General features: G+C 41.2%; 1 protein-coding gene and 1 long non-coding RNA gene across 4 annotated transcripts in view; one reads left to right on the forward strand and one right to left on the reverse strand.

Moving 5' to 3' along the window:
* ARHGEF26 (Rho guanine nucleotide exchange factor 26) overlaps window positions 1–23,489 on the reverse strand; it is an 87,767-nt gene that overhangs the window by 55,873 nt on the left and 8,405 nt on the right. The window lies entirely within an intron of this gene.
* Window positions 1–23,489, forward strand: part of LOC137424961 (uncharacterized) — a 50,242-nt gene that overhangs the window by 19,505 nt on the left and 7,248 nt on the right. For both annotated transcript variants that reach the window (XR_013623101.1, XR_010984014.2), the window contains exon 2: window positions 12,785–12,843. This is a non-coding gene — a long non-coding RNA (uncharacterized LOC137424961). The remainder of the gene's footprint in view (window positions 1–12,784; window positions 12,844–23,489) is intronic.

Consider the following 23,489-nt stretch of genomic DNA (forward strand, 5'->3'; position numbering starts at 1 on the left):
TGAAGTTTCATTGAAATTGTATATGTAGTTTCAGAGAAAAGAGCAAATACCTACTTTGGGGAGGTGGGGCAAATGTTAGGTCCACCCCCCCCCCCCTCCTCCCTCCCCTTAGACCCCGATTTTTAAAATGCCGGAAACAAACGTTGGAACATCACTGCTGATGAACGGAACGTTGTGGTGAAGTTTCATCGGAATTGTATGTTCAGTTTCTTAAAAGAAAGCAAATACCTATTTTTGGGGGGGCAACACCCCGGCATACCATTCACGGCCTGATTTTTTTAATGCCGTGAACAAACTTTGGTATAACACGGGTGATTAAGGTTGTGGTCAAGTTTCATCAGAATTGCTTGTGTAGATTTTGAGAAAAAAGCAAATACCTATTTTGGGGTGTCAAACCTGGACCCACTTTAGGTCCCCTAGCCCTCATCCCTTTTTGTCCCTCTACCCTGCTGTTGGTGTATTTTCCCCTCTCTTTCTACTGTTCCTTTTGTTCTGTTACATCCTGATCCGTTCTGTATTCTCACTTCTCCATGAGCCTCGACGTTGTATTAAAAGTATTATCCACACCAGGTCCTCTGTCCATCTCGGATTTTGCTGTATAACCCTAGTGATCCTGTTTTGATACTGAAAGACGTTTAACCCTCTAAGAGTCTAAGTAGACCTATGTGGCAGCCTTCAAGTTGTTCCAAAGTACGTTTTGATTGGCAATGTTAGAGGTTTTTCCATCAATATGCACATTTGGGTTGGATCTGTGGATCGTATAATCATCATGACAAGTAAAATCCGAGACCAGCCTTCTCTTAGTGAATTCGTTCTCTTGTTGACCTCCTGTCAACAGAAACCCGATGGTGAAAAATTCAATTTGACAGAACCGACATGATAAGCAACAGAGTTGGCTGTTGTAACAACTCATCGCCAGCGTAAAAAGCAAAAGCAACAGAGTTGTCAGAGATTAACCTGATGTAATCGACTGTCACTGTCAGTGTGCTGCCAAGATCTCAAACATACAGCCCGAATGGATAGAAATGAAACACTTAAAGAAGTCTACAACGGTTAGGTCTTACTTAAATGGCTTTCTTTATATTATCCTGGGAAACAATGTTCCAGTTGGTTATTCTAGAATCAATGTTCACCTCCACTCATTTTTTTTTTTTTTTTCCCCTCACCTGTGGAATCAACTTCCACATTCTCTTCAATCTCATTCCTACTTCCAGTTCTTCAACAGAGCTGTTCACCATCACCTCAGATAATCACCAATCCAAACTCATGGTCTTTTCAACACCCGTTAAACCCTTCCCCACCTCTCCTCCACAGTAGGTCCCCTCACCCTTTCCACCATCCCCATGGTCGCGCCCTGAAATTCTTTGGATCTGCTCCTCCACCCTGTCGTTGGTTTGTCTGCCCCCCTCTCTTCTGCTGTATCTCTGTATTCGACCCCTTCCACAAGCTTCGACTTTGCATACAATATATATATATATATATATATATATATATATATATATATATATATATATATATATATATATATATATATACAAATATATCTTCAGTTCTCCAGCTTTCAATGAGCGCACGTAATGACGTCACTGCCATGCACATACGCTCTGCCTGTCAAGCTCTCAAGAGAACCCTCCGACAGAGCAGAATTTTGATCTTAGTTCAGATACTGTCATAAGTGTATGTAAAACTCACAGTTACCGACCTGGTTTCGCCCTTTTGGGGCTTATCAGGGCAACTCAGTGAGTCCTGCATACACTTATGACTCTGAAAACCTTTCAGTTATATACCAGTTACTATGCTATTTCATACCATCAGTGGTGAACCTCCATTAAGGTATCCCATCCAGCTATGCTGTACCTTAATGGGAGCGATAAGTACCATCTGCCACATGGCACCATTATCTCTGGTATCCACTCATTATATGGAATCGCCTGGATGCAGCCGGGAGCAACCAATCCAAATATATCTTCAGTTCTCCAGCTTTCAATGAGCGCACGTAATGACGTCACTGCCATGTACATACGCTCTGCCTGTCAAGCTCTCAAGAGAACTCTCCGACAGAGCAGAATTTTGATCTTAGTTCAGATACTGTCTGTTATGACTTATGACTAATAATAACTAATATGATCCTGGCGTTAATTCAACTGGATTCGAACTCACGACCTTAGGATCCCAAGCCCGCCACCCGAACCATAAGCCCAACACCAGGTATGTAATGATAATAAATAAACTAGATATCTGCAACTTACCCTTGGCCTGTGATCCAATGATGGCCATATATTTTTTTCAGACCACCATATGACCTTGACCATCATTTAGGGATAGTGTAAATTAAGAAGATGTGTCACTGTAGATGATAGATAATATCCACTCAATGATACCTTAATGGCGGTTCACCACTGATGGTATGAAATCGCATAGTAACTGATATATATATATATATATATATATATATATATATATATATATATATATACTCTCTCTCTCTCTCTCATATATATATATATACGTATATATATATATATATATATATATATATATATATATATATATATATATATATATATATATATATATATATATATATATATACATGTCAAGTAGTAGATTTGTTATTGCCTAAAGTTCAGTTATAGACGTTGGTTGCTAATGTGTTATGATTTAAATGTTGTCTAAAAATGCTATTTCCATAAAGTTAATAAAGGGTTTTTGCTTCGTTTTAGTTTTGGATGAGGAAAGGCTTAAAATGAGGTCATGCTGGACAATTGTATACGTGTGCTTTTTTCAAGGCTGGTCGTAAAACCACGCCCACATGCGCGTGTTTTTGCGTAAACCTATCGTTGACCATATATATTTTGTATTAATCACAGCAACGCATGACTCTGTATAAACATGCTTTGAATTACTCATGTGAACCCATATATTTGCTCTGGGCTTATCTGGCCAAGCATGCACTCTTTGTGAGTTACATTTCTGTTTTCTCGGAGCCCAGAGAAACATTTGGTCCGAATGATAAGGAAGGGCTGACTCCCCCGAATGACAGAGCGGATGACGGTGGGGGCTTGGCCCACCGGGGAGGAACCTCTCCCAGTGTTGTTTGTTCCCTCGGAGATTTCCTGATAAAACGTGTCCCTATATAAATGGACTGGGAATCAATGTGTTTCCAGGAAGGCTTGACTTGGCATGAGACTGGCTCTTGCTATAGATGTCTTGGCTTCTTCCGGATCTGTATAAGTTGGTTTTTAATAAAGCTGCGCCATTCCAGGCTATTGTGGACTTCTTTTGCAAACGAAGAGCTGATTCTTCACAGATGGTACCAGGAGTGGGGTCAGCACCGGACGACGGGAAACGGAGCCCGAGGGACAGGAGGAAGGCTGCCTGAGGCGCGCCGGCACGTGGATTTGATTAAAGGTGGGAGTTGTTTTATATCAGAGGGCTATTATTCCAAATTCGTACCTTCCTCCCTCAAGCGGGCTTAGTCTCCTTGTCTTCCACGATGCCTGCACTCGAACAGAGATTGTAAGTAAAGGCTCATTTTAGGCCTCAGAATGACGTAGCTTTGTTAATGCCAGGATAAACAAGTAAGGACTTAACAGTAAGCTTAAAGTTACAGTTAGCACCAGGAGGGGAAAATGAGGTCGGACAGCCATATAGGCTGAAGCCAGGTGGCCAAGATTTTTCCAGGAAGGAACAGCCCAGAGACAAGATGGGGTATGCCATTGCATGCCAGGGAACGAAGGGCTGTGGCTAAACTTAGATAGAAGGCCAAAGCAACAGAGGTCCAGATAGAAACAGGCCAGGACCTGGTGGACAAGAGAAAATAAATAAGCTCACAGGAAATGGGCCAGGTGGCCACAGGGTGAGAAGGACAGGAATGGTTTTTGAAATATTGAAATTTTAAGCATTGCAGCTATAGTTATTGTAGCTACAGGACAGAGGACAATTAAGTAAGCAGTTAAACAAGTAAATCAGCGGTTGATGCCGCTGGACCAGATACCAGACCAAGACCCCCCAACCCCCCAAGACCTGAGCTCAGTCCCGGGGCTCTAGGCAACACCCCCCACCCCCCCAAGACCTGAGCTCAGTCCCGGGGCTCTAGGCAACACCCCAACACCCCCCACCCTGCCTTCCCTTTTTTTCACCTCAACCCACCCCCCGTCCAACCCGTCCCAAAAATCCTTTTCCTTGAATGAGAGACGTAACATGAATGAGCAAAGATTGTTTGGGAGTGGCTGGAGAAAGGCATGATTTGAGTCGATCTGAGTTTCGCGCGAAGTCTGGGAGACTTCTATGAGTATATGAATGAGGAATGAATGTATATTGGGATGTTAATTGACGTGTGTATCTAGCCAATGTATTTGTCTGTATGACATATGCAAAGCAGAGGGTTTCGGTGTGAAGCTTTGTAAGTGATCTGCTCGACATGGGGGAAATTCAGGCCGGGAATGTCCATTTTAGCGTCTATCCGAGAGAACAGGCGAGGTCCTGAACTGAGTCCGGATTTTCATCTGTTTGGGAGTTGTTTGGGAAGCGAATTGATATAAATCGGGTCAGGAAAGCACTCGGAGTGCCCTTGTCGACCTACTGTTGATATGAAGCGGGTTCTTGGAGATGGTTGCAGGATGGGCTGTTCTTTCGAGCGGCAGCCGGACGGAGGTTTGGAGTTTGTGGAACTGGAGGTTCAGAATTCGAATCAATATGTGTGTTTTACTTGAATCGAAGAGTTCATTCAATGGCAGATATTGTGGATTGTATGTGTGGGATGTATCGCTGAGGCAGCTCACCTTTGGAATTGGTGTCATATAGTGCATTTTGGGTCAGAGAGGTCAAGCGTCGGAGATCCTGTTTTTTTTGCGATGTTTACGAGCTAGGGATGAGTTCTGACAGCTCAATGTTCTGACAGCTCACTACATGTCAGGTCGCAGATTTGTTATGACAGCTTTTCGCACTTTGTTATGACAGCCGACTGCATGTCCCAACGTGAGATAAACCCCGCCGCGAACGCGAATAGAGCGGCGTGCAGGGAGTGTTGAGATTCGTGCGGAGGCACGAGGGTGCGCGCCAAGACGGGGGGCGGCGTGGCGTCGTCGCGTTGAGATGGTTGTGCCAGGTCGATCGGCGATCTCTGAATTTAAATCGGATTTTTGTCATGTGTGTTGTGAAATTAAACGTCTATCCGAGAATCCTGGCAATGTTCGTTTAATTAAAGTATGGTACAAACCTGTGTTTCCGCCGTGCGGCTCCGTGGAAGTTAGAGTAGAGTTATTGTGTGTTCAGACAGGAGCCGAGCGAGCCGCGAGTCACGGGTGTGCTGTATGAGATTTGCTCAGAGTGCCGGCGATAACTCGCCCACTCTCAGAGGAGGATGTGTGCCCAAATGCATTGTGGGTCATTTCGACTTTGCTGGATGTCGGACGTTCATGTCAGACGAGCCATGTCGGAATAGTGGCCGGCTGCGACATACATGCCAGGCAATGTCACAGGACGAATACGTTATTTATAAGATGGATAGATGGATGGATTTATTTAAGATGGCTAAAATAAACGATTTCAAGACAGAGTAATTAATTTCCGGAGCCAAGTTCCAACAGGAAGTCTTGTTCATACAGTAAGGTACAGTGCGGAGTGGCGGCTGGAAGATGCATCGATGCATTTGTGTTGACCAATTCGAAGTTTGACCTTTTAAAGTTTAGTTGACCTTTGTTCGAGATATGCAAGGGAAAGGTCAGAGGTAATTCACTAACCTTGGAAGAACGACAGGCGGAGTCAGTCTACAGGGTGTTGCTTTAACGACAGGATATAGAACCTAAATCTGGAAGGAAAGGACATTATATTGTGGGTAAAACCAAAATCATGTACATAATTAGTGGACAGAGAATATCGAGTTTTTTGTTGTTGTGGAAGCGTCAGGTACAGTACGCTTGGAATTTAATTTAACCGAGCCGAGTACAGTGACGTGTTCGATCGAGCTGTGGGGATTTGAGATGGATTTGAGTCACGTTAAATGGAGGACATTTGGGAGGATGAAGAGATGCAAGTAACGTGGATTAAATTGTGGTATCACGAGTTGGGTGCCAGAGATATTGTGGTTATTATAACTCACTGATTATAGGGGGCGCCGGGCGCACCGAGTACAGATCGGGTTGCATGATGGAGCACGCATGCATGGATTTTGGCTTTGCGAGGCTCCGGATAGAAATTGGCATTTCGATGCTGTGGATTATATTGTGCCTGCCCGGAAAGGTGATGTCCTGTGCTGGGGCTGGCGACATGCCTCTGTTATTTGTCTGTCTGTCGGTCTGATTGTAAGTCTTTGGTACTACTGGGAGGGCTAATTGAGTGCCCAGGCGTCATTGTTCCATGGAGGCAGGAGCTGTGAGTCACAAAATGTAAATGTAACACAGAGAGATGGACAGGACAACAATGGAGTTTATATGGACGGGTTTGGGGCAGTTTCAATCTGACGATTACAGAGTGCTTTGTTCCGTTCACGAAACATGTAAAATTCATGGAGTTGAAGTGGTTTGCAAGAAGGCAGCAGAGTCAGTACTGGGATGCAACCTCGTCCAGGGGTTTTGGTCCAGCCTGCAGGGAGTCCGGGGGCTTGTTTCGGGGCTGGGTCGCCAAAAACGGGATGCTGTGCCCATCTGGATGTGGAATTGTCCATCAAGGACGGGGAATGATGTGCAGTGTGATTGATTGGAGGTAATAAGGATTTGTGTTGATTTCCTGATTTGAGTTCATCTGGAAACAAAGACAGATGGGATTAATGTGTATATCAGGAACAATTTGGAAAAGAAATATGGATATATGACATTACTAAAATATAACCAAGCAATTGAGAGTTCTTGGGTTAATGGGATATAAATAAATGCATCTACAAGTTGATGGTTTATAAAAATTTAGTTCTGGATGATACTTAAACGATGAACAATGTTGGCAATATACAAAGAATGTGACTTGTTTTTTGGGGGGAAAACATGTGGTTTAAATTTGGTTGGCTAAGTTTTAAAGATGGAGATGTTTCGCAGAACTCTTATGATTATTTATATGAGTGGTGGACTATTCCATGGCGAAGCATTTTCCAGTTTATTGAAAGTTGGATAAGAGGGAGTATCCAGGAAAAAGATGTTCAAGTGAACTTTGTGCTGTGAAAAGAATGTCGAGTTAATGGAAGTGTTTTGTTCGATTAATTTTGTTCAATTTGTGTTCAAATGACCATCGATGTTGGGGGCAAAGTTATGGGTGAATTTGGTGAGTGGTTGTGGGCAAACGAAGATTAATTTAGATTTATCATAGTTAAGGTCGAGGAAGTTGATTTGAAGCCAGAATTTCATTTGGATGCCAGAAAGGAGAAAGGAGATGCTGAAAGCCAGAAAGGAGATGCTGTTGTCTACTCTGAATGACAGGTGGTGGTATCCAGGGCGCTGAGGAGTTTTGTTCACGCTGTAAAGTTTGTTTATTTATTTGTTTATTTAGTTTGTTTATTGTAGAGAAGAGTGCTTTTGGGATTCCGGAGCCAGAGTGGATAATTTGAGAGTAGTAGGTGGTCCATGTGAAGCTTGGGAGTGAACTGATTTGGGTTTAATAGGCACAAGCTGGTCTAAACAGGGTGAGGAGGATGGCGTGATTGATGATGTCAAAGGAGGCGTTGAGGTGAGGAGGATGAAAATGTTGAGGTTGCCAGCATCAGAGGAGAGAAAAGGTCGCTGGTGATTTTGAGGAGAACAGTTTCAGTACTGTGGCTGGAGCAGAATCCGGATTGGGATGTTTCATACAGGTTATTGGCAGAGTGGTGATGTTTGAGTTGAGTGGCCACAGCACGTTCCAAACTTTTGACAGAAAGGGTAGATTGGAGATGGGTCTGAAGTTATTTAGGGTGTCAGGGTTTAGTCCAGGGTTTTTCCAAAATGGGGGTGAAGTTTCACGAGTTTTTGGGGAAATCGGTATGTGAAGCTGGATTAAGTTGGAACTGCTTGATGAGCCATGGAGATGGATTGGGTTTTGTTGTTGGTTGTCTGGGAGTTCGGTTGTTGCATTGCCAAAGGTTTCTGTGTGGTGGACACACTGGTTGGCTGTTGTCTTGTGTGACGTGGGTGGAGATGTATGTGGCTGTGTGTGGCTGCCTGGAGGGGAAGGCGGCTACAGTGGTTGATATTGGTTGTGGATCGTCCGGGGTGCTTCGATTTGCATAGGGGGTGAAGATTGGGATATTACATTATTTTAAGTAAGTATTGGTATGAGTAATTACATAAGTAATTATGAGTTATTATGAGTATTAGTTATGAGTAAGTGATTATTTTAGTAAAGTTACATGTTTCGCTGTGTTGTGGATCTGGGGACAAGCTAGTTTGATGGGTACCCTGGGGTCTTCGGCGTGTCTATGTGTTTGGCTGTCTGTCACACCGGACTCTTGAATGGGTTTTCATGAGACGAATTTCAGACATAACAGTGAGAATCTATTTTGAGCGAATCACAGTGGGTGAGGAAAACATTGTGTGTGACCAGACACCAGAACTGACCAGAATTGAAATTGGAAGTAGACCAGGTTATTTCTATTATTTGTTTATTCGTGAAAATAAATAAATAATAGGGGGAGGTTAATGGAGGTTAATGGTGGTTTGTTTGTGTTAATGGAGGTTAATGGTGGTTTGTTTGTGTTAATTCTAGTTGAAACTCTCGCTGAAGTAATTTTCGTTTATTTTTATTTTTTGATTCGATTTGAGAGTTGAGATGATTGATTTTTTATTAATTTTATAATTTTATTTTTATTGATGTTGGAAACAGGTAATGGGATGCTGAGAGAAGGATTGAATTTAATTTGAATTGGACTGGATTAAATGGGATTGAATTTAAAAATTGAATATTGGATAAAATTGGATCCACTTGAAAAAAAAGTGGATTAGGAAATTGGAGAAAAGGTGTTCTATGAAACTATGAATTGAATGAATTGAATCTATGAATTGGAGACCTGTAGACCAGGCGCTCCCAGGAGACTTGTGGACCAGGTGTTCCACCAGAGGAAAAAGACCAGGTGTTCGTAAAACACTTCACCCGCAAGAACGCCTTGGAACCAAGGTGGAAGGGACCAGTCCAGGTGTTGCTGACTACACCAACGGCAGTCTTTTGCGAGGGCAAGACCTCGTGGATCCACGCCACGCACTGTAAGTTGGCCATACAAGCACCAGACACTACACCACAGCAACCACAGTAAGGATGGGCCTAATCATAGGTACAATACTATTGATAGCGACAGCAGCTAGGGGAAACTCCGATTCCAATAGATGCGAAAACGAAACCCGACACCTCACCGTAACATGGGGACAAAGAGTATCACTACCATGTTTCGAACAGAAAGCCCTGCACACAAATTGGGTGAACATAAATTGGCTAGCACTGTCGGCAGGGCCTGGACGCGTTGGCATGGTACTACAAAAGCAACGAGAGTTCCGGGAAGACGGGCAAGCTAGCATTAAGACCTTGGCCCAACCAGGATACCAATGGGGAACCCCTGATTTTAAGCTACAAACACGCACACGCCTAGGGAAAGACATGACCATGCAGGTCCGGTGCAGCGTCTGGACCCCTGGCGCGGCCGGTGGCGAAAAGAACTACATACCATGCATCGAATACATACTCACGCCACAACCCCAGAATAAGGCCCCAAAGAAGGGTGAAAACACATATTGGAAAGTGGCCAGGGAAGTGGCAACAATTCAAAATAGGACACACTGCTGGTCGTGCATGCGCTTTCCCCAAGCAGGCACCACAGGAATACACATGATAGTGCTACCTCTGTCCCTCAATGACCTCTGCTCACAACCTATCGATTCCCCATGTTTAGTCACCACGCTGGAAAGAGAAGGGGTTGACAACGGCAAGAGTTGCAATCGACAATTTAATTATCGCCCGTCAATGATTGCCCATGTGGCCGAGAGGCCTGCCCCCGTCTGGGTCAAACCACAGAAAGGGACGGTCTGCCTCCAGGGTTCCGGCCACTTGCGTATGGGAGAATCAGAATGCGCCTACACTCTCCCCGGGAAGCTGGGACAAGGGAGCCCGGGGATTACATTACGAATAGTACTGCAAGATAAACACAACCACAACATAACGGCTATAACATTCTCTAGGGGGGTTAGTAGGATTAATGGGGTGGTAAAGGGACTCCAGTGCTTATCCACCCACCTGGTCCCACCCCATGGGACAATGTTTATATGCGGCGACAAGGCTTACCCCTATTTACCAAATAATTGGGGGGGCACATGTTATCTGGGTTCAGTCCTTCCTGACGTTGAGATACTGGATGAGCTAGACCCAAAGTCCTTGGACAGGCGTTATAAGAGGTCAGTCATGAACGAAGATGGAACCACTAAACTACACGGGAGTCTATGGGAAAAGGTGTTTGGTTTCCTCTTCCAAGGAGCGGGCACAGTCATGGATAGTTTCCGGATAGATAAATTGGCTTTGGCCCTAGAAAAGGTGGCAAACGACACCGCTACGGCTCATGACATACTATTGGATCGATCGGATCGCGCGCGAAAATTCTTATACATTTAGCTGGCTCACTGACTGGTTCCAGGGATGGACGGGCACCATAGTGAAGTGGTTATTGACCGCACTGGCTGTGATAATCGGGGTAGTAATTTGGGGGGCACTAATGAAATCTCTAGTCCTCCTCTGTATGAGAAAGTATTTTACAGGATGGAAAGTGAAGAAGCCGCCGACAACGACTATGGCTCTGACCACAGAGGCCGTCGACCTGAACGGGTCCTTCAACAAGGCAGTTGCGACCGGCGCTCCAGAAAATTGCATTGAATTTTGTAATGACTGTGATACTTGTGCGGATCCCATGTGGGAACTGGCTGCTGCCTGTAACGGTGTATGTAATGACTGTGATACTTGTGCGGATCCCATGTGGGAACTGGCTGCTGCCTGTAACGGTGTATGTGATGACTGTGATACTTGTGCTATAAACCCCTTGCGTGTACTGGCTAACGCTGCTTATGTATTACAAGCTGACAGCTGCACGCCCCCTTTCAACCCAACTATGGATCTGATTGCGACGCTGGGTCTGGCGGTCGAGGGACCCGACGTGGATATCCTAGACCCGCAAGCCGACCAGGCGCCCAAGGGAGACTTTGACATAAAGGAAGTTCCTCTCTTTGCTTCATATGTATTAAGTTCAAATGCTTCAAGTGAATCGGATTTTTCGCTCTGTACCCTGACCAGGAAATTGAGACACAAGATACTGACAATACTATGTATTCCCCAGAACAGCAGCACGTGAGGGACCTCATGGGCATGATCGTTGATTAACTTCGAAGATCTGCAAGGACTGGGTCTGCAAAGGGTGGGGGGAGCAAGTTCCGCAGGGGAGGTGGTGGCCCTCTGGCGGAGCAGAACCTCATCTGGACCAGACCTCTTCGTTGTGGATCCGAAACGTTAATGGACTTTCATGTTCTGAGCCCTCAGGCTCCGAGCACGCACCACACGACACGTTCGCCAAATGCACGGGCGAGGCGCTTTGGGCGCACGATATGCCCTTGGGAGATACCCGCATTACACAATTATTTTTTCAATACCCGCATTACACAATTATTTTTCAATAAAGCCCGATGTGGCACGTTGTCTCTTAAGATACTTTGTCTCGACGAGACAAGAGGAAGGAATGTCAAGTAGTAGATTTGTTATTGCCTAAAGTTCAGTTATAGACGTTGGTTGCTAATGTGTTATGATTTAAATGTTGTCTAAAAATGCTATTTCCATAAAGTTAATAAAGGGTTTTTGCTTCGTTTTAGTTTTGGATGAGGAAAGGCTTAAAATGAGGTCATGCTGGACAATTGTATACGTGTGCTTTTTTCAAGGCTGGTCGTAAAACCACGCCCACATGCGCGTGTTTTTGCGTAAACCTATCGTTGACCATATATATTTTGTATTAATCACAGCAACGCATGACTCTGTATAAACATGCTTTGAATTACTCATGTGAACCCATATATTTGCTCTGGGCTTATCTGGCCAAGCATGCACTCTTTGTGAGTTACATTTCTGTTTTCTCGGAGCCCAGAGAAACATTTGGTCCGAATGATAAGGAAGGGCTGACTCCCCCGAATGACAGAGCGGATGACGGTGGGGGCTTGGCCCACCGGGGAGGAACCTCTCCCAGTGTTGTTTGTTCCCTCGGAGATTTCCTGATAAAACGTGTCCCTATATAAATGGACTGGGAATCAATGTGTTTCCAGGAAGGCTTGACTTGGCATGAGACTGGCTCTTGCTATAGATGTCTTGGCTTCTTCCGGATCTGTATAAGTTGGTTTTTAATAAAGCTGCGCCATTCCAGGCTATTGTGGACTTCTTTTGCAAACGAAGAGCTGATTCTTCACATACACACATATATACTTACTCTAGGCAATATATACACACACACACACACACACACACACACACACACACACACACACACACGATATGCTTGCACATCGTAAATAGAAGCAAGTGAGCTTTATGATTATCGGCAAGCATCACTGACCTCCTGCTAGATATCAATTTAGGTTATTTATTTATTTATTTATTTATTGTATGGCTGTGTTTATGATTTTTACATACATTTTCATTGAATTTTTATTTCACAGTTTACAGTTATATAAATTACAATTTTCAAACACTAGATATTGATTGAGGTTTTTGTTTTTTTTTGTTTTTGTTTTTATGCATATGCGTTTCCGGTTTTTCACATACATTTTCATTTACGGATGCTTTCCGATTGTTCTGTGATTTTTCCCAGTGTACCGACTTCGATGTCCGTTGCCATGCCAAATTTCATCTTACTACGACTACCGGAAGGTATTGAACATGAATATCATTTTAAATATCAGTCAGGCAGTGGTTAGAAAGTGCTTTATATATATGTATGTATATATATATATATATATATATATATATATATATATATATATATATATATATATATATATATATATATATATATATATATATATATATATATATATATATATATATACATATATATATATATATATATATATATATATATATATATATATATATGAGTATTATACATGTTTACATATTATATATGTTTATGTGTATCTTTCATTTCCCCTCAACTAAATCAGTCTTGTCATTGACTTTATACATTCAGAATCTGGAGCACATCATGCTGGGAAGTGACTTAAAGTGCCAAATCAAATAGGACAGAGCCCCGCTGAATAAGCAATTATTGTCAAATAACCCAAAATAATCAAAACTTTCAAAATTCCACATCACAAAGGTCAAATAGCTTTTCAGTATAAGGCTTGGATAGGAAAACAACAAAGTAATTTTCTTAAAGCCATTGTTCTCCCTCACATACCCATGTTCAATAATAATGGCTACCCTTCATGATTGAAGATGGCTGTTACATAGGACTTGCAAATGCCCCAGTGTCTGAATTTGTTTATAGTGTAGGAATTGCTGTGCACACAGCAACCACACTCTGCAATAACAAGCAGTGTAACCCAGCTGGTGTCAAGGAACATCCAAGAAGACCAGACCACTAGCTATCCGCACTGACAGAACCAATCCACCAGATAATGATCCGCCAATCGACCAACAACAGGGTTCTCACTTATTGACAGGTAGACAGAGACAATTGGAGCAACCTCTCACTTGCTTGGCAAGTGCACACTATTCATGCCATGGGACTCCTGTCTAATTAAACCAGAAAGTAGCTTCTGATAAGAATTTTGATTCTTCACCCCCTGTGGTCATAAAGTGCATCTATTTGATGGTACTTCAAGGGATATACAAAAACACAGCAGTTGTACACATGGAACTACATGCTTTGAAAACCTTCAGATAACTGTGTAACTGGCTGATACTGATATACAGTATACAACAACAACAACATGCATTTTAAAGGCCATTTTCCCGACTAGAGTGGGAGTTAGCCTTGCGGTCCCCCTTCTCCATTTTGCCCTATTTTCTGCATCTCTCCTTGTTAACCCCCTTGCCCGCATTTCTTCTTCCACCATCTTTAGCCAAGTCTTTCTCGGTCTTCCCCGTCCTCTACTTCTTTCTACATTCATTTCCATCACTCTTCTCAACCAGTCACTTTCATCCTTCCTCAACACATGACCAAACCATCTCAACCTGTTCCTCTTCACAGCATCAATCACAGGCTCTATTCCCATCATCTTTCGCAATTCATCATTTGTCTCCCTCTCTCTCAACGATACTCCGCACATCCGTCGAACCATTCGCATTTCCACCCTTTCCAACCTTCGTTGCTGCTCTATGTTCATTACCCATGTCTCGCTCCCATAAATCATAACACTTCTCACACATGCAGCATACACCTTTCCCTTCAGCTTCAACGACACTCCCCTCATCATCAGCACGCCACTCAGTTCCCGAAACTTCTTCCATGCACATCTCACTCTAGCAACCGTTGCCGAGTCCAATCCACCTTCTCCATTCAGCATGTCTCCGAGGTAGCAAAATGTTTTCACACCTTCCAGCTTCACGCCGTCTCCAAGATCCAACTCAACATTTCCTCCATCTGCAGCTCCCTCTGTGCACAACTTACATTTGAATGTAGCTGCCACACTGGTTAATGACCCTCTCAGACCACTACATTTTTGATGAACCCACTCAGCGCACATTGTACATTGAATGGAGTTCACTCCGACACCCTTCCTACACACAGCACAGGGCCACTTCCCAGTTCTTTCCACCTCACCACATGCTTTACCACTTGCCATCACCTTCGTCTTTCCGATATTCACCTTCAGACCTTTTGTCTCCATACATTCCTTCCTCTTGTTCATCTTTTCCTTCAGTCCATCCATACTTTCCGCAATCAACACCAGATCATCTGCATACAACAACTCCCACGGTAAACCCTCCTTTACGTTCTGAGCCAGCACCTCCATCACAGCTACAAATAGTAGTGGACTTAGTACCGACCCCTGATGCACTCCCACCTTCACCTCAAACTCACCACTGTTCCCGTCCTTCGTCCTTACAGCTGTGCGCGCTCTTTTGTACATTGCCATCACTACTCTGATCAACCATTCCTCCACTCCTAACTTCCTCAATGCCCATGTCAATACTTTGCGTGGAACCCTATCGAATGCTTTCTCCAGATCAATAAACCCAAGAAACAACTTCTTCCTCTTCTCCATGTACTTCTCCTGCAACTGCCTCACAATGAAAAGCGCGTCTGTCGTTCCTCTTCCTGGCATAAATCCAAACTGCATTTCGTCGATCTTCACTTTCTTCCTTATCCTCCTCTCCAACACCCTTTCCAATACCTTCATTCCATGCTCCAATAACTTTATCGCTCGGTACGAGCCACACTCCAGAGGGTCACCTTTCCCCTTGTATAGAGGGACGAGGGTACTCAGTTCCCAATCCACTGGAATGCGGCCTTCTTTCACCACCAGATTACAGATCTCTGTCATTCTCTTCACACCCCAACTTCCTGCTGCCTTCAACATATCTCCCACAACTCCCGTCGGCCCTCCCGCTTTTCTACCCTTCATTGCTTTTATCGCTTCCACAACTTCTTTCTCAGTTATCTTCTCTGCCGGTCCTAAAACTGGGTTACTCTCTATGTTGCCATCCCATTCATTCTCTGTATTCAACAGCATTTCCATATATCTTTTCCATCTTCCTTTAATTCCATCTGGGTCGACAACGATTTGTCCCACTTCATCCTTCAAGCAACTCACCCCCATCACATCACACCTCTCTTTCGCTATCTGCTTTGCAATCCTGAATACTGCTTTCTGACCCTCTTCCGAATCCAAGCGTTCTCCGAACATTTTCCTACATGCCTCCTGCGCCTTTGCTACCTCTTTCTTTGCAGCCTTCCTGGCTGCCTTATAACTTTCATGCTCTGCTGTTTCTGCTCCCGTACCCTTCGCCTTCTGCCACTCCTTGAACTTCTTCCTCTTCTCGTCAATCCTCTTTCCAACTTCATCATCCCACCACCATGTTTCCGAGTGCCTCGGTGGTCCTTTTGTCCATCCACATACCTCACCAATGGCTCCCAACAGACTAGCTTTCATTGACATCCAACCACTTTCAAGCTCAGCCACATCATCCTCGACCCTACTCAGCCTCTCTTTTAATGCCTCCCTTACTGTCACCTCTTTCAACCTCCACACCTTCATTCTCGGTTGGTACTTCACCCGCCGAGCTCTCCTCGCACCTTTCACTGATATACAGTATATAAAAAAACCACCTTTAGAGGCCATTTTTCCCCGCAAGCGGGGGTTGGCCTTTTTCGGGAACCGTGGTTGTTTGTTGTTTTTCGGTCCCCTTTTTGAAGCAATGTTTTATGGCCGGATGCCCTTCCTGACGCCAACCCTTTTTGCCGCCTTTAATGACAAGCAGGGAATTACCAGTGAACTGGTACTCAATTTGCCGACCTCGGAAGGATGACAGGCTGAGTCAACCCCCCTGGCGTTAATTCAGCGATTGACCGGGATTCGAACCCAGGATCCTAGGTATCCTAAGCCGGCACCCTACCTGATCAATATCAGTATATATATATATATACTGATATACAGTATATATATATAAAATGCAGAAATTGTCTCAACCAAGTCAGGTCCTGTAGAATCATCATTCAAGATGCAACTAACTGCATTTCAGAATGGAAACCATCTGTTGACTCATTCAGGACCAACCCTCAATGAAGGAACCACCCTGCTTGGCTCCAACCAAACAAGCATACTGGCCTGCTGATTCATGGGTTGCTTTGGTGACCTTTGGACAGCCTTGATATGCATCCCCACAAACAATGCAGTAAAAATAAATGAATAAACTTTCATAGCGAACAAAACCCAACAATCTCGAATTGACTTGTTGAGCCTCAAGAACAGCCAAACACCTTCCTTACTTAATCCATGCTGTCGGCTGCAGTTGGAGCCGAAGGAACCCTCTGTCATGGATTAATCAATAGACCAAGGATGCCAAGGCAGGCAGGTACGCTGAGGAAGTATAACTTTTAAATAATACATACTGGATGAACAAGTATCCAATGTACAAATAAAGTTTGTAATTGTTTCCATAATGAACAATAAACCATGCAAAATATCTTATGAGTGGGTGTCTCCTATTTTAGCAAACGTAAAAGACTCTTTTCTACCACTCCCCTTTGTCAAAACTAACCTCCCTCCCCAACCTCCCTCAAAACCTCCCCCCCCCCCCCCCCCCATCTATGTGCTCTGCAATCCTTTTCTTCCTCTTTCCTTTCAATGTCCCCTTTAAAAAGCCATTTATTTATATGCACTGAACATGGAGGGGATTTTAACCTGCCATCCCTCTTTAAATTTTGACACTTACACTCTTCCCTTCAGTTTAATCTCACCCACCTCGTGTATATTATGTAATACATGCACAGCCTCTAACCACCCATCAACCACCTCCCCTCCCTCACCAACCTTTCCAATCAATAAAACACAGCCATCCCATAAACATGGTTGGGTACTACAATTCTGCCGCCAGTTTGTTCTTACATCTGCTGTTTGGCTCTGAGCGGCATTCAATCATTCATTGAGACAGCAGATCCCAGCAGGCCTGTTCCCTATGGGATCAAACAGTTCTCATTGCAAGCAGATGATACACAAACATTGATCCTGAGCACACAGATAAATTAAATAATAGTAATGATAATGGTTGTGGTTCGTGTGCAGCCATCCGGCTGCTGGTTGCATCATTTCTGTGGGTGCGTCTGCCACTGATGCAATGCCTCTCTATAACCAGTAAGCTAGTACTCATTTTGCTGACCTCGGAAGGATGACAGGCTGAGTCAACCCCACCTGGCATTAATTCAACTGGATTCGAACTCAGGACCTTAGGATCCCAAGCCCGCCACCCTAACCATAAGCCCAACACCAGGTATGTAATGATATAATAAATAAACTAGATATCTGCGACTTACCATTGGCCTGTGATCCAATGATGGCCATATTTTTTTTTTAGACCACCATATGACCTTGACCTTCATCATTTAGGGATAGTGTAAATTAAGAAGATGTGTCCCAATCTACAATCTATCCATAAAATTCAACATCATGAAAATCGGAGGTAAATTATTCAAGTTGTGATCAAAAAAGTGTATTTTGCAAATTAGGTCACAATCTGAAAAAATTAGGTCCAGGACGCTAATCGCATATCAGGTGCACAGCAACAGTGCAGGTAAGCTATTCTGTTGCAAGAACATATTGGAAAGCCAAACGGTCTTTGAGATTCCGCATTGACAAAAATGATGCTATGCATTATGTTTTGCACTCTGTCAAAGCGTCTTTGGGCTCCCTGAAAAGCGCTATATAAAATAAATGCATTATTATTACTATTATTTTAAAAACATGCATTTTTTTTTCTTCAGACCACCTTTTGACCTTGACCTTTAATCTGGCAAGATATGATGTAGATTAATGGTAAATGCAGCTTACTCTAGGCTATCTAGTGAGGGCAATTTTGTTCTGATCAGACAAGCCTCAGTCGAGTTATGGTGGATTATGTTAAAATGTATATAATTGGGTCATGGACTTAATTATTGGTCATGGTCATGGTCAAGGTCAAAAAAACTCATGTCAACATCCCATATATTTATTCCCATTATTGATGCAAAATTTCATCCCGAAAATCTGAGCCGGTTCCGAAATACAGCATGGGAATTTTGGAAATTAGGAGTGCAGGCAGAACTTATTTTTTTTATGGTCGCCTAGTACTCACAGGAGTTTAAGAAACACTGTGGTACCATATAACAATCGAGGGTGCCAAATGTAGAAACAATCCCTGCAACAGCAATAAGCCTTCACCTATCATATAGGCCTATAAGGAGAAGCTTAATAATTACCTGGTGACGGATGCACTTTACTGTATACTGGAACAACGTGAGGTTGGATATTGATAAACAAGTTACCACAATGCCAAATTAGATTGTCTTTGTTGAGGATGTTCAACTAGCAACTACTTTATTAAAATTAGAGAAGTTAATGCAGCATGATGACTTTGCTTTTCAATTACTCAACCTTATCCACTCGACGTTATCCTTATCCACATTGAGATGGTTGAAAATTTTGAAACAAGGGAAGGGAGGATGAGAGAGTAAGAGAAGGGAGGATGAGAGAGTAAGGGAAGGGAGGATGAGAGAGTAAGGGAAGGGAGAATGAGAGAGAAAGGGAAGGGAGGATGAGAGAGTAAGGGAAGGGAGGATGAGCGAGTAAAGGAAGGGAGAATGAGAGAGTAAGGGAAGGGAGGATGAGAGAGTAAGGGAAGGGAGGATGAGAGAGTAAAGGAGGATGAGAGAGTAAGGGAAGCTGAGACAACTCACAAATTTTGTAAGGTAAAAAATAAAATAACAAGTACAGATACATTCAAATTACACCGCCCCCATGCCAAATAATTAAATATCCTACAGCGCGGCATTGCCGGGGCGCCTCTGGCACCCGGCAATACCGCAGTGCAGCTCACAGAGAGTGCATTGGGAGGGAGAGGTGTACAATAATTGATTGATTAATTCTGTAATTAAAATCAATAAAAGATTGTCACAAAATATTTTCTTAATCAATTGGCTAATAACATAACTAAACCACTAGTGCTTCATCCGAAGATGTATCTTTTAAAAATTTAATTAAGTAAATCAACAATGAAAAAATAAATAATTAATTGATTAATCAATAAATAATGAATCCATTAAATGATTAATCAATAAATCAAAAATATCTTCGACAGCCACATCACTTGGTCCCTGTCATGTCCAAATATTAGCTTCCTAGCTCAAAAGGTGCTTGAGATATTGGCCAAATGAGAAAGAAAATAAATAAATAATTAATAATGAAAATAAATAAATAATAATCGTTAAAAAATTAAATTATTAATCAATTCGGTCAAAGAACACACAAACCACCACCATTTCATCAGAATCTGTAACTTAAATAAAAAAAAAAATTTTTAGTCATTAATCAAATAATTAAATAATTATTAATCGATTAATTGATTATTTGATTAATTAATAAATCAAAAATAACCTTTGCAGCCAAATCACCTGGTCATTGGCATGTCCAAATATCAACTTCAGAACTCAAAAGGTGCCTGAGATAATGGCCAGAACAGAAAGTAAATTTAATTAATTAAATAAGTACTTAATTGAATGAATGAATGATTGAATGAATGGTAATTTTAAGGCCATCTTAATTGATCGCTAATAATTAAATAACTCATCAATTAATTGATTAATCAAAAAACAAAAAATACCGTTTTTGACAAAGGACTTGCTCACTATTGTGCTGAAATTTCAGCTTCCTAGCTCAAAGGATGGCTGAGATATTGCCCGGACAAACAAACAAGAAAACAAACAAGTAAAGATACATTCAAAGTACACCGCCCACATGCCAAATAATTAAATATCCTACAGCGCGGCATTGCCGGGGCGCCTCTGGCGCCCGGCAATACCGCAGTGCAGCTCATTGAGGCTGCATTGGGAGGGAGAGGTGTACACTAATTGATTGATTAATTGTATAATTAAAATCAATAAAAGATTGTCACAAAATATTTTCATAATCAATTGGCTAATAGCATAACTAAACCACTAGTGCTTCATCCGAAGATGTATCTTTTACAAATTTAATTAAATAAGTCATTAATAAAAAATTAAATAATTAATTAATCAATAAATAATTAATCGATTAAATGATTAATCAATAAATCAAAAGTATCCTTGATAGCCACATCACTTGGTCACTGTCATGTCCAAATATTAGCTTCCCAGCTCAAAAGGTGCCTGAGATATTGGCCAAATAAGAAAGAAAATAAATAAATAATTAATAATGAAAATAAATAAATAATAATCATTAAAAAATTAAATTATTAATCAATTCGGGCACAGAACACATAAACCACCACCATTTCATCAGAATCCTTAACTGAATTTTTTTTTTTTTTAGTAATTAATCGAATAATTAAATAATTAATCGATTAATTGATCAATTGATTAATTGATTAATCAATAAATCAAAATATCCTTGATAGCCACATCACTTGGTCACTCATGTCCAAATATTAGCTTCTGAGCTCAAAAGGTGCCTGAGATATTGGCCAAATGAGAAAGAAAATAAATGATTAATAATGAAAATAAATAAATAATAATTATAAAAAAATTAAATTATTAATCAATTCGGTCAGAGAACACATAAACCACCACCATTTCATCAGAATCTGTAACTTAAAAAAAAAAAAATTTTGTCATTAATCAAATAATTAAATAATTAATCGATTAATTGATTAATTGATGAGTTAATAAATCAAAAATAGTCTTTGCAGCCAAATCACCTGGTCATTGGCATGTCCAAATATCAGCTTCCTAACTCAAAAGGTGCCTGAGTTAATGGTCAGAAGACAAAGGAAATTTGATTAATTAAATAAGTACTTAATTAATCGCTAATAATTAAATAACTCCTCAATTTATTGATTTATCAAAAAACAAAAATTACCGTTTTTGACAAAGGACGTGCTCACTATTGTGCCGAAATTTCAGCTTCCTAGCTCAAAGGATGGCTGAGATATCGCCCGGACAAACAAACAAAGAAAGAAAACAAGTACACATACATTCAAAGTACACCGCCCCATGCCAAATAATTAAATATGCTGCAGCGCGGCATTGCCGGGGCGCCTCCGGCGCCCGGCAATACCGCAGTGCAGCTCATTGAGGCTGCATTGGGAGGGAGAGGTGTACACTAATTGATTGATTAATTGTATAATTAAAATCAATAAAAGATTATCACAAAATATTTTCATAATCAATTGGCTAATAGCATACCTAAAGCACTAGTGCTTCATCCGAAGATGTATCTTTTAGAAATTTAATTAAATAAGTCATTTATAAAAAATTAAATAATTAATTGATTACTCAATAAATAATTAATTAATCGATGAATCAATAAATAATTAATAGATGAAATGATTAATCAATAAATCAAAAATATCCTTGATAGCCACATCACTTGGTCACTCATGTCCAAATATTAGCTTCCCAGCTCAAAAGGTGCCTGAGATATTGGCCAAATGAGAAAGAAAATAAATAAATGATTAATAATGAAAATAAATAAATAATAATCATAAAAAAATTAAATTATTAACAATTTGGTCAGAGAACACATAAACTACCACTATTTCATCAGAATATGTAACTTAAAAAAAAAAATTTTTTTTGTCATTAATCGAATAATTAAATAATTAATCGATTAATTGATTAATTAATAAATCAAAAATATCCTTTGCAGCCAAATCACCTGGTCATTGGCATGTCCAAATGTCAGCTTCCTAACTCAAAAGGTGCCTGAGTTAATGGTCAGAAGAGAAAGGAAATTTGATTAATTAAATAAGTACTTAATTAATCGCTAATAATTAAATAACTCCTCAATTTATTGATTAATCCCCAAAAAAAAAATACTGTTTTTGACAAAGGACTTGCTCACTATTTTGCCGAAATTGCAGCTTCCAAGCTCAAAGGATGGCTGAGATATCGCCCGGACAACCAAGAAAACAAGAAAGAAAACAAACAAGAAAGAAACCAGAGTGAAAACTGAGTACTCTCTTTCAGCGTGCGTCACTGCCGAGCCCCCTTTTGTGCCCGGCAATGACGATTTGCAATGCCTGGAGATGGCATAGGAAAGGAGCGGTGTACAACAAGTACACATACATTCAAAGTACACCGCCCCCATGCCAAATAATTAAATATCCTACAGCGCGGCATTGCCGGGGCGCCTCTGGCGCCCGGCAATACCGCAGTGCAGCTCATTGAGGCTGCATTGGGAGGGAGAGGTGTACACTAATTGATTGATTAATTGTATAATTAAAATCAATAAAAGATTATCACAAAATATTTTCATAATCAATTGGCTAATCGCATAACTAAACCACTAGTGCTTCATCCGAAGATGTATCTTTTAGAAATTTAATTAAATAAGTCATTTATAAAAAATTAAATAATTAATTGATTACTCAATAAATAATTAATCGATTAATCAATAAATAATTAATAGATGAAATGATTAATCAATAAATCAAAAATATCCTTGATAGCCACATCACTTGGTCACTCATGTCCAAATATTAGCTTCCCAGCTCAAAAGGTGCCTGAGATATTGGCCAAATGAGAAAGAAAATAAATAAATGATTAATAATGAAAATAAATAAATAATAAGCATAAAAAAATTAAATTATTAATCAATTTGGTCAGAGAACACATAAACTACCACTATTTCATCAGAATCTGTAACTTAAAAAAAATATTTTTTTTGTCATTAATCAAATAATTAAATAATTAATCGATTAATTGATTCATTAATAAATCAAAAATATCCTTTGCAGCCAAATCACCTGGTCATTGGCATGTCCAAATATCAGCTTCCTAACTCAAAAGGTGCCTGAGTTAATGGTCAGAAGAGAAAGGAAATTTGATTAATTAAATA

Source organism: Myxine glutinosa, chromosome 4 (genome assembly GCF_964187855.1).
Source record: "Myxine glutinosa chromosome 4, kmMyxGlut1.1, whole genome shotgun sequence".
NCBI classification, from domain to species: Eukaryota; Metazoa; Chordata; class Myxini; order Myxiniformes; family Myxinidae; genus Myxine; species Myxine glutinosa.